We start from the raw sequence: 12,088 nt of genomic DNA, 5'->3' as shown, positions 1-12,088 counted from the left end.
TTCTGTAAAAATCGCATCGACATCGCCCATTTCTAAGTCGTAGCAACCGTTTTGTCTGTATCGTTCGTTGCTTTATGTGTTTGGATTCGCTGGACGTAACTGTTTTTAGATAAACAGTCTTAACTGGCTTGACGTATCACACAACATAAATGTCAAAACGACGAATCTGAGGGAGCGTAAGTAATAGTTGCGAAAGCAAAAGGGCGATTGAAGATTATTTCATTAAAGCGCGTCAAAATAATGTTTAGCATGTGGAAACGATATTGGAATTCTACCAGTATTTTTAAAATGAGGTTTAAACATTTCCGCATGAAACATCAAACCCGTTTTGCTCGGTTCGTGTCAAAAGTCACTTACGTCCATTTGAAAAAGTACTAGAGAATTCCACAAAATTGCGCTTCAATTTTCTCGCCGTTCAACCGCTCCGCAATTACCCCTGTTGAACGTAAAGGCCCCTACATCAATCGAATGACATCAACTGCCGCCCGGCAAATGTACATCACCCAAACAAAACAAACCAACAAATTAATTCACTCTCGATGCGCTGTCTCACACATACCAACTTCCATTCCAAGCTCTCAGCAAAAACCATTATTTTTTTCTATAACCATAGGAGAGCCAAAAGCAACGCGCATGCTCTCTTCCTCTTCCTTTTTCGCATGCTGAAACCAAACAATGGGGGAAATGGATTTTCCTCCCGACACCACCCTACTTCATTCGAACGGGGCATTAGTCTGTGTGGGTGAGTGAGCGGTAACCAAAGGCACTCACTTTATTCCAAATCAAAAGTCCGTCCATAAACGGTGCCTACCATAGGCTAGACAGTTTTTTCCCAAACATAACCGATTTATTGTTAACTTCTATTGGCTTATAAATTTTTGGAAATTGATTACCTAAATTCCAATTTACGGACGGACCCTCGTCCAATCACTCATGCAATTCACCACATCGCCGTCGTCGTCGTTGGATCACGCTTTCTTCAGTTCGTTGTTTTCCGGCGACGCGTGTGGAAGTGTTCTAATCCGTGGTTAGCGTGCTTTTCGTTGCCCACTTTGCTGGTGAAATTATAAAGATAGATTTTTCTCTTTCCCGTCTCTGTCTGCATCGACTATACATATATGTACTAGCGACAGCAACAGCAACAGCAACAGCGCAGCCAAAATCCGTAGACAGTATACCAGTGAATTACTCTGCCAAGTGTGGGGTCGAAAAAGTGAACTTTTCATCGTGGTCCAAGTGAATAGTGTTTAAATTCAAAGTGATAATCTGCATTTTTTCCCCGTTGAGGAAAAGAAAGTCGCAAAGTCTAAGGTGAAGAAGAGTCGCATTGAAATGTAATGGAGATACAAAGTTGCAGTGAATGAAGCAATTATAATTGTGTGAAAATTTTATAATCACTGCATAAAAGGAAAAAAAGAAAGATCGCTGGGTTTAGTTAAAGTGTGGATTAGTGAACGGGGTGGGAAAAGATGCGATTTATGAGAGAAAAAAGTTCATCCAGAAACCATACGAAACATGTGGAATCGATATGATGTACAGACGGGCAGTGGATTATTGTGGTTCAGGATCAAGTGAAAAAGACGAAACCATTGAACGGCCAAAACGAGGCACCCAAGAACAGAGCATTGATCCCACCCTATCTCTGATTCTGTTGCCAATTATTTTATTAACAGCCCACCGCCCATCAGAGCAACTACTGCACGCGGCTGCAAAACAGTTTCGCTCGGAATCTTCCCCTCTTCACGTTCTACCTACTGACTGACAATCCGGAATTATTATGCTACAGCACAGGCCGCTGCTTCCCCCAGCAGACGACGTGGATGGAAGTTGAATGATGAAAAAAAAGAACTACACCCAATGTTGGTTACGCTCCCGTGACTTTTCTGCAAAGCACAACCGTAGCAACGTTTTCTCCGGCACCACATTATCATAAAATAGTTTGCACCTCCCGTTCCTTGTTAATTGAACCCATGTGAAAAATAGACTCTCAACACCACTACCCTGGCTGACTGACTGGTGCCTAACCGTAGGTACGCAGAACATTGCTTCCGGAAAAGTATCTACGTGATAATCTTGAATGCAAGTCATTCCACTTCAGAGTCTAAAGCATTTTCGATATTTGAATTTGTTTTTTCATAAAAAATTAAACGAGGGTGCATTTTCAATCCCTTCGCATTTCAATGTGCAAATACAAGCTCGCTGTGCTGTAGTGCAATAAGTCTGTTAGTACACGGTTAAAAATATATACTTAATTTTAAGTGACTTTCACCCAACTCGGTGCTTGCGTGGGACAAGCCAAAATTAAGATAACTTTAGATACTCAAGTTTGGGTAATTTCGATCTGGGATTCAATGGGTGAAAACAACTTACTTGATTATCGAACGAAATAGGTGAAATTTACCCAACGTCGTGAGAAGAAAAATGCCAGAAGGTTAGCAATGAAATAGTTTTAATTTTTTTTTTTTAATTTAAGACCAAACGAAATTGTGGAAACGAACGTATAATTTAATGCATTTATTAAAAAATCAACCTAGACAGTACCTCAGATGCACTGATGCAGATCTCTCCCTCTTCTCGGAATAGTTCAGCAAACTTGGTTTGAAAAAAATGGTTGTGGTGTAGTCTTCTCACTTCTCTGGCACGACCTCGGGCACGAATACTGCTCAATGTCCAAAGTTGTATGAATCCGTAGGACATTTTGATGTGCACCAACCACTTGTTGGCATCTGTGAAGATCTTCAATTGGCTAGTCGAAACGAATACTGGTCCCGTCTAGACCGGGCGAAATCTGTCACGTCTGGATGTTCAGCCAATTAGCGGTGTTATCTGTCGGGTATTTTCGGACTATTCGATCATTATCGAGAGCTCTCCGGATCGATACAACCTAATAAATTTGGGAGTATTCACATTACAAAAAAGTAGAAGGGTCTGTGCCTAGGGGCACGAACGGAAGCTTGACGTAGGACCGCTAGTGGACGGAATAAATGTGAAGCGCATTTAGTTCTTTTAATTGATCAATTATCTATTATCTCAACTCTTTCCGTTTTTGAATTGTAGGCGTACCAAATTTGTAGTATTTTTTTTCAAAGAGAAAGTTGATTAAGAGAATCAATCAAAATCACTTGCACCCCTGCTTCCAAGTTTGGTTACAATACTAAAACTCTGGAGAGCATTTTGTGTGGTCGTTGGGGGCTTGTGGTTCTGAATATGGACAAACAAGCTCAGATAAATTCTATTCCAACTCTTTACTGATGTAAGCTTGATGGTAAGCACGTTTTATTGAAGAGGACATCCATGGCCACTTATGCTTGGCGTGTTTAGTGTAGGTGATAGCATCACGGACCTCATTTTCCAGGAACACCTTCAGCACACCTCGTAGATCAGACCGCAGATACGTTTGACACCACCACGGCGAGACAGCCGACCCGATGGCGGTTATCTTGAAGAACTTTGCGATGACACTTGGCGCCTCCTTTACCAAGACCTTTTACTCATTTGCCACGACTAGTCAATTGTTGCTTGTTAGGTGTGAAGGAGTGGACTAGCCACCACCTCCGAAGCGAAAATGAGCTAATGCCATTTTTACATTTACATTAAATTTATTTTTATTCAGTTGTTTTGTTTTACCATAGTTTTACAATGTAGGTGATCAACATTTGTTATTCATTCTTTACTAAAATTACTGAAAGCCATTGGCTAATTTTTGCTAATTGGTATTTATTATTTTACAGTGTGAACATATGATATATTTTAAAATTTAAATTTCCTATCTAACTACATTAAATCTTAACTAAACCAAGTATTTACAAAATTATGGGTAAAGATTTCTAATTTTTTCGTACTCTGAATTTAAAGTCTGGTCGATTTGATCGAGATTAGCCAGCCGATGAACGTCGGCTATCCGTGTGCGCGGAGGCAGATTCAGAATCATCTTCAGGAACTTGTTCTGCAGGACTTGGAGCTTCTTCCGATGTGTTTTAGCACAACCCTTCCATACTGGAGACCCATACTCCAGCATAGGCGCAACAATCTGCCTGTTGACGGTGGATGCTTTCGAGCGACGGTTGATGATCGGATACAGACGTTTCAGCATGATGGTGCCTTTTTTGACTCGGTCTTCCACGAGCGACCGGAAGAGGAGCTTACTGTCGAGAATCAGGCCAAGGTAGCGTACTTCGGGTGACGACTCAGTTTCAGCGTTCAGAACCTTTATCTTTGATGACGATTTGAGCCGGTCGGTTCCGCATAGCAGGAAACACAATGGTTTGCGTTTTGGCCGCGTTCACACATATCTTCCAGTCGGTGAGATATATGGTGTAGGCATCCAATCCGTTTTGGAGCTTCGATACGAGAGTGCACATTACTCGTCCCTTGTAGCTGATTGCCGAATCGTCAGCAAACAGCGACAGTGTTCCACCTTGCGGCAGTGTCGGTATGTCCGATGTGTACAGATTGTACAATATGGGTCCCAGGATGCTTCCTTGAGGGACACCAGCGGGTACATCATACGGTTCCGAGAGAGCACTGCCTACGCATACTTGAGACGTCCTGCCGTCGAGGTAGTCTGAGATGATCTTCACCAAGTAGCTGGGGCAACGAAATTGCAGAAGCTTGTGCACCAAGCCATCGTTCCACACGTTATCGAATGCCTTTTCGATGTCCAGTATCGCCATGACCGTTGTCTTCAAGACCGACTTTGCCTGATTGATGAGGTTTGAGACAAGCTTGAGTTGGTCCACCGTCAAGTGACCTCGTCGGAATCCAAATTGCTCGTCCAGTAGGATGTCGTTCGCCTCGGTGTGCTCGAGGAGTCTGGCGTAAATGAGTTTTTCAAACAACTTGCTAAGCGAGGAAAGTAAACTGATCGGACGGTAGCTTGACGGGTTGGTAGGATCCTTTCCCGGCTTCGGTATCGGTACCACCTTGTACCGTTTCCAGGTAGCTGGGAAGTGTCCAAGCTCCAGACAGCGATTGAAGACGTTCACCAGAAGAGTATGCGCTTTCGGTCCCAAATTCTTCAGGACAATGTTGAAGAGTCCGTCGAAACCCGGTGCCTTCATGTTCTTCGTCGACTTGATGGTGTTCACCAGCTCATCAAGTGTGATTTTCCGGAAGCTCGCTAGGCTCAGTAGCTAGCTGGTAGACGCTCTCAAGCACCGGACCCTCCATCGGGCTGACAATATCTCGACCCAGATTATGCGAAGCCATAAAATGTTGAGAAATGGAGTTCGCCTTTTCGACGGCTGTTATGTGAACCTCATATCAACTCTAAGAGGCGGCATGGGCTTTGGTTTGTTTTTAAGCACTTTTGTTAAACGCCAGAAGGGCCTAGAGTAATTTGGTAAACTACTAAGGTCTTTTGCAAACTGCCTGTTCCTAAGTTTTTCTAGCCTAATGGCAATAATTTTGTTTAATTTATTATATAAAACTTTCCTACTAACGTTTTGCGTTCTTTGGAACTGCCTCCTAACACAATTCCTAAGAGGAATTATACGCTTGGTCTCATCATCAAGGTTGGTAAACTTACATGTCACCGGGGTTGTCGGGATGAACCGTTGTTCCGCTTCGCCTATGTCATCGGAGAGCGCTTGCAGCACGCCGTCGATTTCTTCCGTCGTCGTTAACGCAGGATTTTCGACCACTCGATCCTCCATAAGCCGCTGGAGTTGAAGCCAGTTCGCTCGATGATAGTTTCGCCTACGATGCTGCTGACGTTGGTTGATGGTTTGATTCATCTCGAAAACCACCCACCGGTAGGTGGTCGGATGACAGACCGGTAATGGCACGGGGCTCAGAGCAACCATCCGCCATGTTGGTGAGAACGATGTCGAGGGTGGATCCGACACCGGCTGGTGAGTAGAAGGTAGGCGAGTCCGGATGGAGGACCACGTCCCGCCTGCAGGTCCGTGGCCAGCACTGCTCCGTTCTTGTTACTTCTTGCATTGCCCCACAGCGAGTGGCGTGCGTTGAGATCACCGGCGAGGATAAACTTACCCTTCCGACGAGTCAACTTCTGGATTTCATTCTTGAGACGATCGATTGTTCCATCCGACTCCTTACATTGGGCAGGACAGTAGATGGCAATGAGTGTGATGAGACCATCCGACGATGCCAGCTCGACTCCAATGGCTTCCACGAACGATAGACGAAAGTCAGGCAGCATCCTGTACTCCAGTCCTCTCCTGATGGCAATGGCAACGCCACCACCTCTCTGTGCTCGAACTCGGTCCAGTCTAGCAATTGTGTGAATTGGCAGGCTAAAGTTGACCTCCGACTTGAGATACGTCTCGGTTAGAAACGCGACATCGATGTTATGTTGTCGCAGGAAATCTACGATTTCCGGCTGTTTTCTCGCCACTGAATGGGCGTTCCAATTAAGGGCGTTGATGGTGAACGTGAAAGTTCGTCATGAAGTGCATCATTTGCACCATCATTTTTTGCATTTCACTGACAAGCGTTGTCAGATGACTGATTACATGCGTCAGACCATCGGTTGGAGGGACCAATGGTACAGCGCCAGGCTGGGTTCCCCAGAATCCTGGAGGAGTGCTGCTTGGTTCGGCTTGCGTCGAATTCCTATACTGCCTTCTGGACAGCGGAAGGGGAGGAAGATTTGGTGCGCGTCCTTCGGTTGGAGGAAAATCATTTTCCAGATCGATTCCGGGTAGTTGCTTCTTTTTCTGCTGTCTCGGCTGGCTTGCTTTCTTCCGCAGTGCGATGAATTCAGCCCGCTTGGGACACGATCGACCACACGGTAGGCAAAATATGACATCACGAACGCTTATATCAAAATATCAAACATAGTTTTCATTTTGTTTTCATTTTCTGCTCGAGTATTAACTTGTTATAGCACACAACTAACCAATAACATAATAATCAGTCCACATCGTGCTCTCTTGCCGTGCGGATCTATTTGCTTTTTGCTAAAGGAAGTGTTACTACTACCTAAAGCTACAACAAATTTAAAATTTCTACCTTGTTCAACTCTTATTCCTCTTCGATCCTTGTTTGGACCCTACCCGAGGTAATCCTTCTTGGATATCGATTTGGAAAATTGCTCTTCGATCCTTCAGATTCTTATAGTAATCTGCTTGGAAGTCGATTTGGATAAAAATTTACTGCCGCCATGGCGCCTAAACGCAAAATAAAGGGGCATAATCTTCTGATGAAATTAATTTGAGTAATCAATTTGATTTGCTCACGGATGATGAGAATGATCCATCATCAAAGAAAAATTCTAGTAAACTTTCCCGGCTTAATGCCAAGAAGGAAAAGATTTCCCCTATTGTGATAACCAGTGCTGCGATTTGTCATTTTTATTGAGAAAACTTCAGTGGATATAGACAAAATTCATTTCAGCAGCAACACTGATAGAACTGAAAATCAAAATTTCCTTTGTCAAAATCTTACTCTTTTCTTTGTCAGTGACAAAGATTCCCTTGGTGAAAAAACTGTGAATTTGCGCATTCTGTGTCACATTATTGTTCTCCAGGCTGATAATGATGATGATTCGTATTCACTTTGATGGTTCTATGTAACTGTTTTGCTAAATTAATTTGATTTCGATAGTAATTCAGCAAATGAAAAAACTGCACATCATCGTCACTGATAGTAATATCACTGACAATTGATATTGATTGCTACTGATGGTGACTCTCTGCTGAAATGAGTGACCAGGGTTGTTTTGTTATTATCAGTTTTTAGTGTCGAAATTTTGCAGCACTGGTGATAACCACTTCCGATTTCCATGCTCTTCGCATGGAACTTTTGAACTTCGTGAAAGTTAAGTTTTCACTACAAATTGGACGTCGGGGTGAATGCCGCGTATTGGCTGAAACCTTGGACGGATTTAAATGTCTTCTCAAGTATCTTACTGAGAAGAAGCACAAATTTTTTACTTACGACACCAAAACTGAACGTGTGTTCAAGGTTGTCATGAAAGGACTGCCCAGTGATGAATCCATGGATCAGATCAAAGATGAACTGGCCAAATACTTGGAGTTGTGCCACTCCAAGTAATCAAAATGAAAATGAAATCCCGTCCTGGCAATTCACGCAACGGGATTTCTAATGATTTTTATTTAGTTCACTTCAAGTCTAGTGAACTAAACAACCTTAAGGCCTTAGAAAAAGCTAGCCTTATGCTCCATGTCCGAGTGAAGTGGGAACACTTCAGGAAGACTGGAGGAAATTTTCAAAACCTCACCCAGTGTCGTAAGTGCCAGGTATGGGGTCACGGAATTAAAAATTGCTACATGCCAGCTAAATGCATGAATTGTGGTGATGATCCTAAGAAATTGAAATGTTCAAATTGTGGTGAAAACCACAAATCCAATTTTTGGGAATGTAAGACTCGCAAAGCGACAGGTAGGAAACGCTCCACGTTTCCGACCAGGTACAAATTACTCTGCTGTTAACAACGGTCAGTGAGGAACAAATTCTACATTCGTTCCCGTAGGTACAAATATCACCCCTGCTTCAATTTTTTCATCTATACCTACTCCCATCGCTGCTAACAATGTTCAGCGAGTTAATGGAACAACCTATGTTGCTATTGCAACGGGTAAAAATCAAAATACTAACCAACGTAATTCTAACGGGAATTTTGAAAATTTTGACTTGGGAAGCATTACTGCTCCTAAAATGGAATTTTTACAGAAATCATTAATTGACATGATTTCTGATATGCTTAAATCTAACTCCATGTTTGATGCTATTCAAACTGGAGTAAAATTTGCAAACAATATTGTCATGACTTTGAAATTCAGTAATGGATTTTAAAGCATTAAATATTTTAAATAGGAATGCTCGATCTCTTAAAGATAATGAAGACGAACTACTTAACTTTTCGAGAGTTCATACTTGCTAAGCAATTCGTGTGTTCCCATAATTTCAGTTTGGGTCTTACTAGTCCTATTGAGAATCAGGTTGCTCGGGATTATCTGAATATTTTCTCTCGGGAAAATATTTTTGATGACTCCTGGGGGACTGATTTGGACGAAGTAAGGTCTATAGCTAAAAAGTTTCATAATATGAAAGCTCCAGGTGATGATGGAATTTTCTATATCCTCATCAAAAAAACTCCCATAGAGTACCTTGTCTTTCTTGGTAAAATTATTTAACAGATGTTTTCATTTGGCATACTTTCCTGATAAATGGAAAAATGCAAAAGTAGTTCCAATTTTGAAGCCGGATAAAAATCCAGCTGAAGCTTCTAGTTACCGTCCAATAAGTTTGCTTTCTTCAATAAGTAAACTTTTTGAAAAGATAATTTTAAATAGAATGATGCTTCACATCAATACGAACTCAATTTTTGCAGATGAGCAGTTTGGATTTCGCCATGGGCATTCAACTACTCATCAACTCTTAAGAGTTACCAATTTAATTCGTTCAAACAAATCTGAAGGCCACTCAACTGGAGTTGTTCTTCTAGACATAGAAAAAGTATTTATTTATTTATATGACTGAACATCAACAGGCGTTATTTGCCCCAATGATGTAACTTAAACTAAACATGAAAAGTACTAAAACAAAACATCAATAAGTACATAGATAGTCATCTCGAAAAAAGGAACATTACTAAACAAACTAAACTGATCTTGAAAAAAACGAACTAAACCTCCGACGAAGCAGCTGGCAGGTCAGGTCAAAATCAAACAGTGCGGAGACCCTATTGAAGATTCTTTGTAAACCACCGATTGCACCGAACATGCTATACCCAACAAACAATTTGTGCTGATTAAGGGCTGAATAAGCTATTTTTTAGCTGAAGAAGCATATTTTTGCCTGAATAAGCTCTCATTCGGCTTCCAATGTTTGTTGGGTAATTAGTTCGCTGTATGGGCAGGCGCAGCATTGAATTATTCCACAGGGCTCGGGGTTCAACATTGATGTCAATTTTGCTCAAGAAGGACAGGGAAATCGGTGCGTCCTTACAAAATATCCGCAATTAGCAATGCCCTTGCTGTATCTCTTCGGACCGATAGGCGCTCCAGATGGATCACTTGCAAACGACTTTCATAGCTAGGCAATCGGAAGGGATCCGTCCACGGCAGTTTACGTAGCGCATATCTCAGGAACCGTCGCTGAACAGACTCAACTCTTTCGACACCGTTGTTGTAGTGAGGAGTCCAGACAACCGAGCAGTATTCTAATATGGAGCGAGACAAGGAGCAGTAGAACGATTTAAGGCAGTAGATATCCGTGAAGTCTTTGGCAATCCTGAAGATAAACCCTAGAATTCTGTAAGCTTTGTCGACGGCGTGCGAGATGTGCTGCTTGAAAGAGAGTTTTGTGTCCAGAATCACGCCTAGGTCCTTAATTTGGCAGACGCGCTCAATTTCAGTGCCTAACAAAACATACTTTAACATAATAGTCTCTTTCTTGCGCGAAAAAGAGATAACCGAGCATTTGGACGGGTTGACCTCCATACGATTCAGAATACACCATTCAGCTGACGTTGAAGGAAGCAACAGTCTTCAATTGAGTGAATTCGGAGGTAGAGTTTAAGGTCATCTGCGTAAGATAATCGTGGTCCCTCAAGTACCAGATTCACGTCGTTGAAATAAATCAGGAAAATCAGCGGTCCCAGGTGACTACCCTGAGGTATGCCGGATGTGGCAGCGAACGTACGGGACTGGTGATCACCAATGACAACTCAGTAAGATAGCGATCGGTGAGGTACGACTGAAACCATTGCAAAAGGCAGCTGTGGATACCAAGCCTGTCCAGTTTAGCGATTGATATGCGGTGATTCAATTGATCGAAGGCAGCAGATAAGTCAGTATAAATGACATCCGTCTGAGCACGATCCGACATACTGTTAGAGATGTAGGAAGTAAGGCACAGCAAGTTAGTGGCAGTGGAGCGACCAGCCATGAAACCATGCTGGTCGATACTAATATACGGCTTACAGAAAGCGAGTAACGGTTCCATAACAACGAGTTCGAACAATTTAGCAACCGCGCTAAGCGAAGTAATGCCACGGTAGTTGCCAACGTCCTGTTTGTTGCTTTTTTTATGTACTGGAAACATGTGCGCTAGCTTCCAACAGGATGGGAAAACTCCGACGTCCACAGACCGTTGAAAAACGTGCAGCAGTGGAGACAACAAACTGTCCAAGTGCGTTTTGAGGAACGCCGATGGAATTCCGTCAGGACCCGGATTGTACGACGACTTGAGTTTCGAGGAAGCCCTGAAAAACATCTCGGGATTGATGTCAATTCTGCTCATGGTTTGGCCAGAGAGTGGTACGTAACTGGCAGCCAGTCGGGCATGGTCGTCACTCAGTCTCTCGTCCGTGAAGACACTAGCAAATTTTTCAGAGAATAGCTGACAGATATTTATTTATTTATTTATTTATTTGTAATTTGTTACAGTCAACAGGTTAAAATACCCAAATGACAATTAAAACTTAGAACTATCGCACTATTGCTACTGTGACATAAATCTCAAGAAATTCTGCCTATTGGACGCACGTGAAAAACTAAAGTCAAATACATGTTGACAATGATTGAACACACGGCACATGCTACGAACTGGCTCATTCAAACCATAATTTGTCCTGGAAGTATCGATGAACAAAAAGGCGTGTGTACGTAGCTGACGTCTCCTAATGTTTATGTTTAGCTGTGTAAGTAGCGAAGGGCAGTCGATGAGAGACGTTAACAGATCACTGACAAAGCAAGCTTTTGCAACATCACGTCTAACACTGAGTAGGTCCAGATGAATGAGTTTGCAACGACTCTCGTAACTAGGAAGATCCAGACGGTCAGTCCAGGGAAGGTGTCGTAGAGCATAACGGATGAATTTCCGTTGAATCTTCTCAACGCGTTGAATTCCATTTTGGTAGTATGGACTCCAAACAACGGAGGAGTATTCAAGTATGGGTCGCACCAAGCTGCAGTACAAGGCCTTTAAGCAGTATACATCTTTGAAGTGCTTGGCAAAGCGAAATATGAAGCCTAGCTGGGAAGATGCTTTCGAGATGATGTATGTCAGATGAGCGTTAAACGTTAGCTTCGAGTCCAAAAGCACTCCCAGGTCTTTAACCAAGGATTCTCGTGCTAGAGACACTCCGGACAAGCTG

The 12,088-nt window shown here is 42.6% G+C and overlaps 1 protein-coding gene across 3 annotated transcripts in view; it reads left to right on the top strand.

Annotated features, from left to right (window-relative positions):
• The first annotated feature begins 979 nt into the window (after positions 1 to 979).
• The window catches only part of CRMP (Collapsin Response Mediator Protein), a 142,467-nt gene continuing 131,358 nt past the window's right edge, over positions 980 to 12,088 (top strand). For 2 of the 3 annotated variants that reach the window (XM_065239817.1, XM_065239798.1), the window contains exon 1: positions 980 to 1,311. The gene's annotated coding sequence lies outside the window, so the exon portion shown is untranslated. The remainder of the gene's footprint in view (positions 1,312 to 12,088) is intronic. The other variant, XM_065239808.1, reaches the window with a different exon arrangement.

This window comes from Ochlerotatus camptorhynchus, unplaced genomic scaffold (assembly GCF_037179485.1).
Source record: "Ochlerotatus camptorhynchus isolate MF236.1 unplaced genomic scaffold, CSIRO-AGI_Acam_v1.1 ptg000006l, whole genome shotgun sequence".
In the NCBI taxonomy this organism is placed as follows: Eukaryota; Metazoa; Arthropoda; class Insecta; order Diptera; family Culicidae; genus Ochlerotatus; species Ochlerotatus camptorhynchus.
Note: the sequence above shows the minus strand (reverse complement) of the source record. Positions and strands in the feature narration are given on the sequence as shown.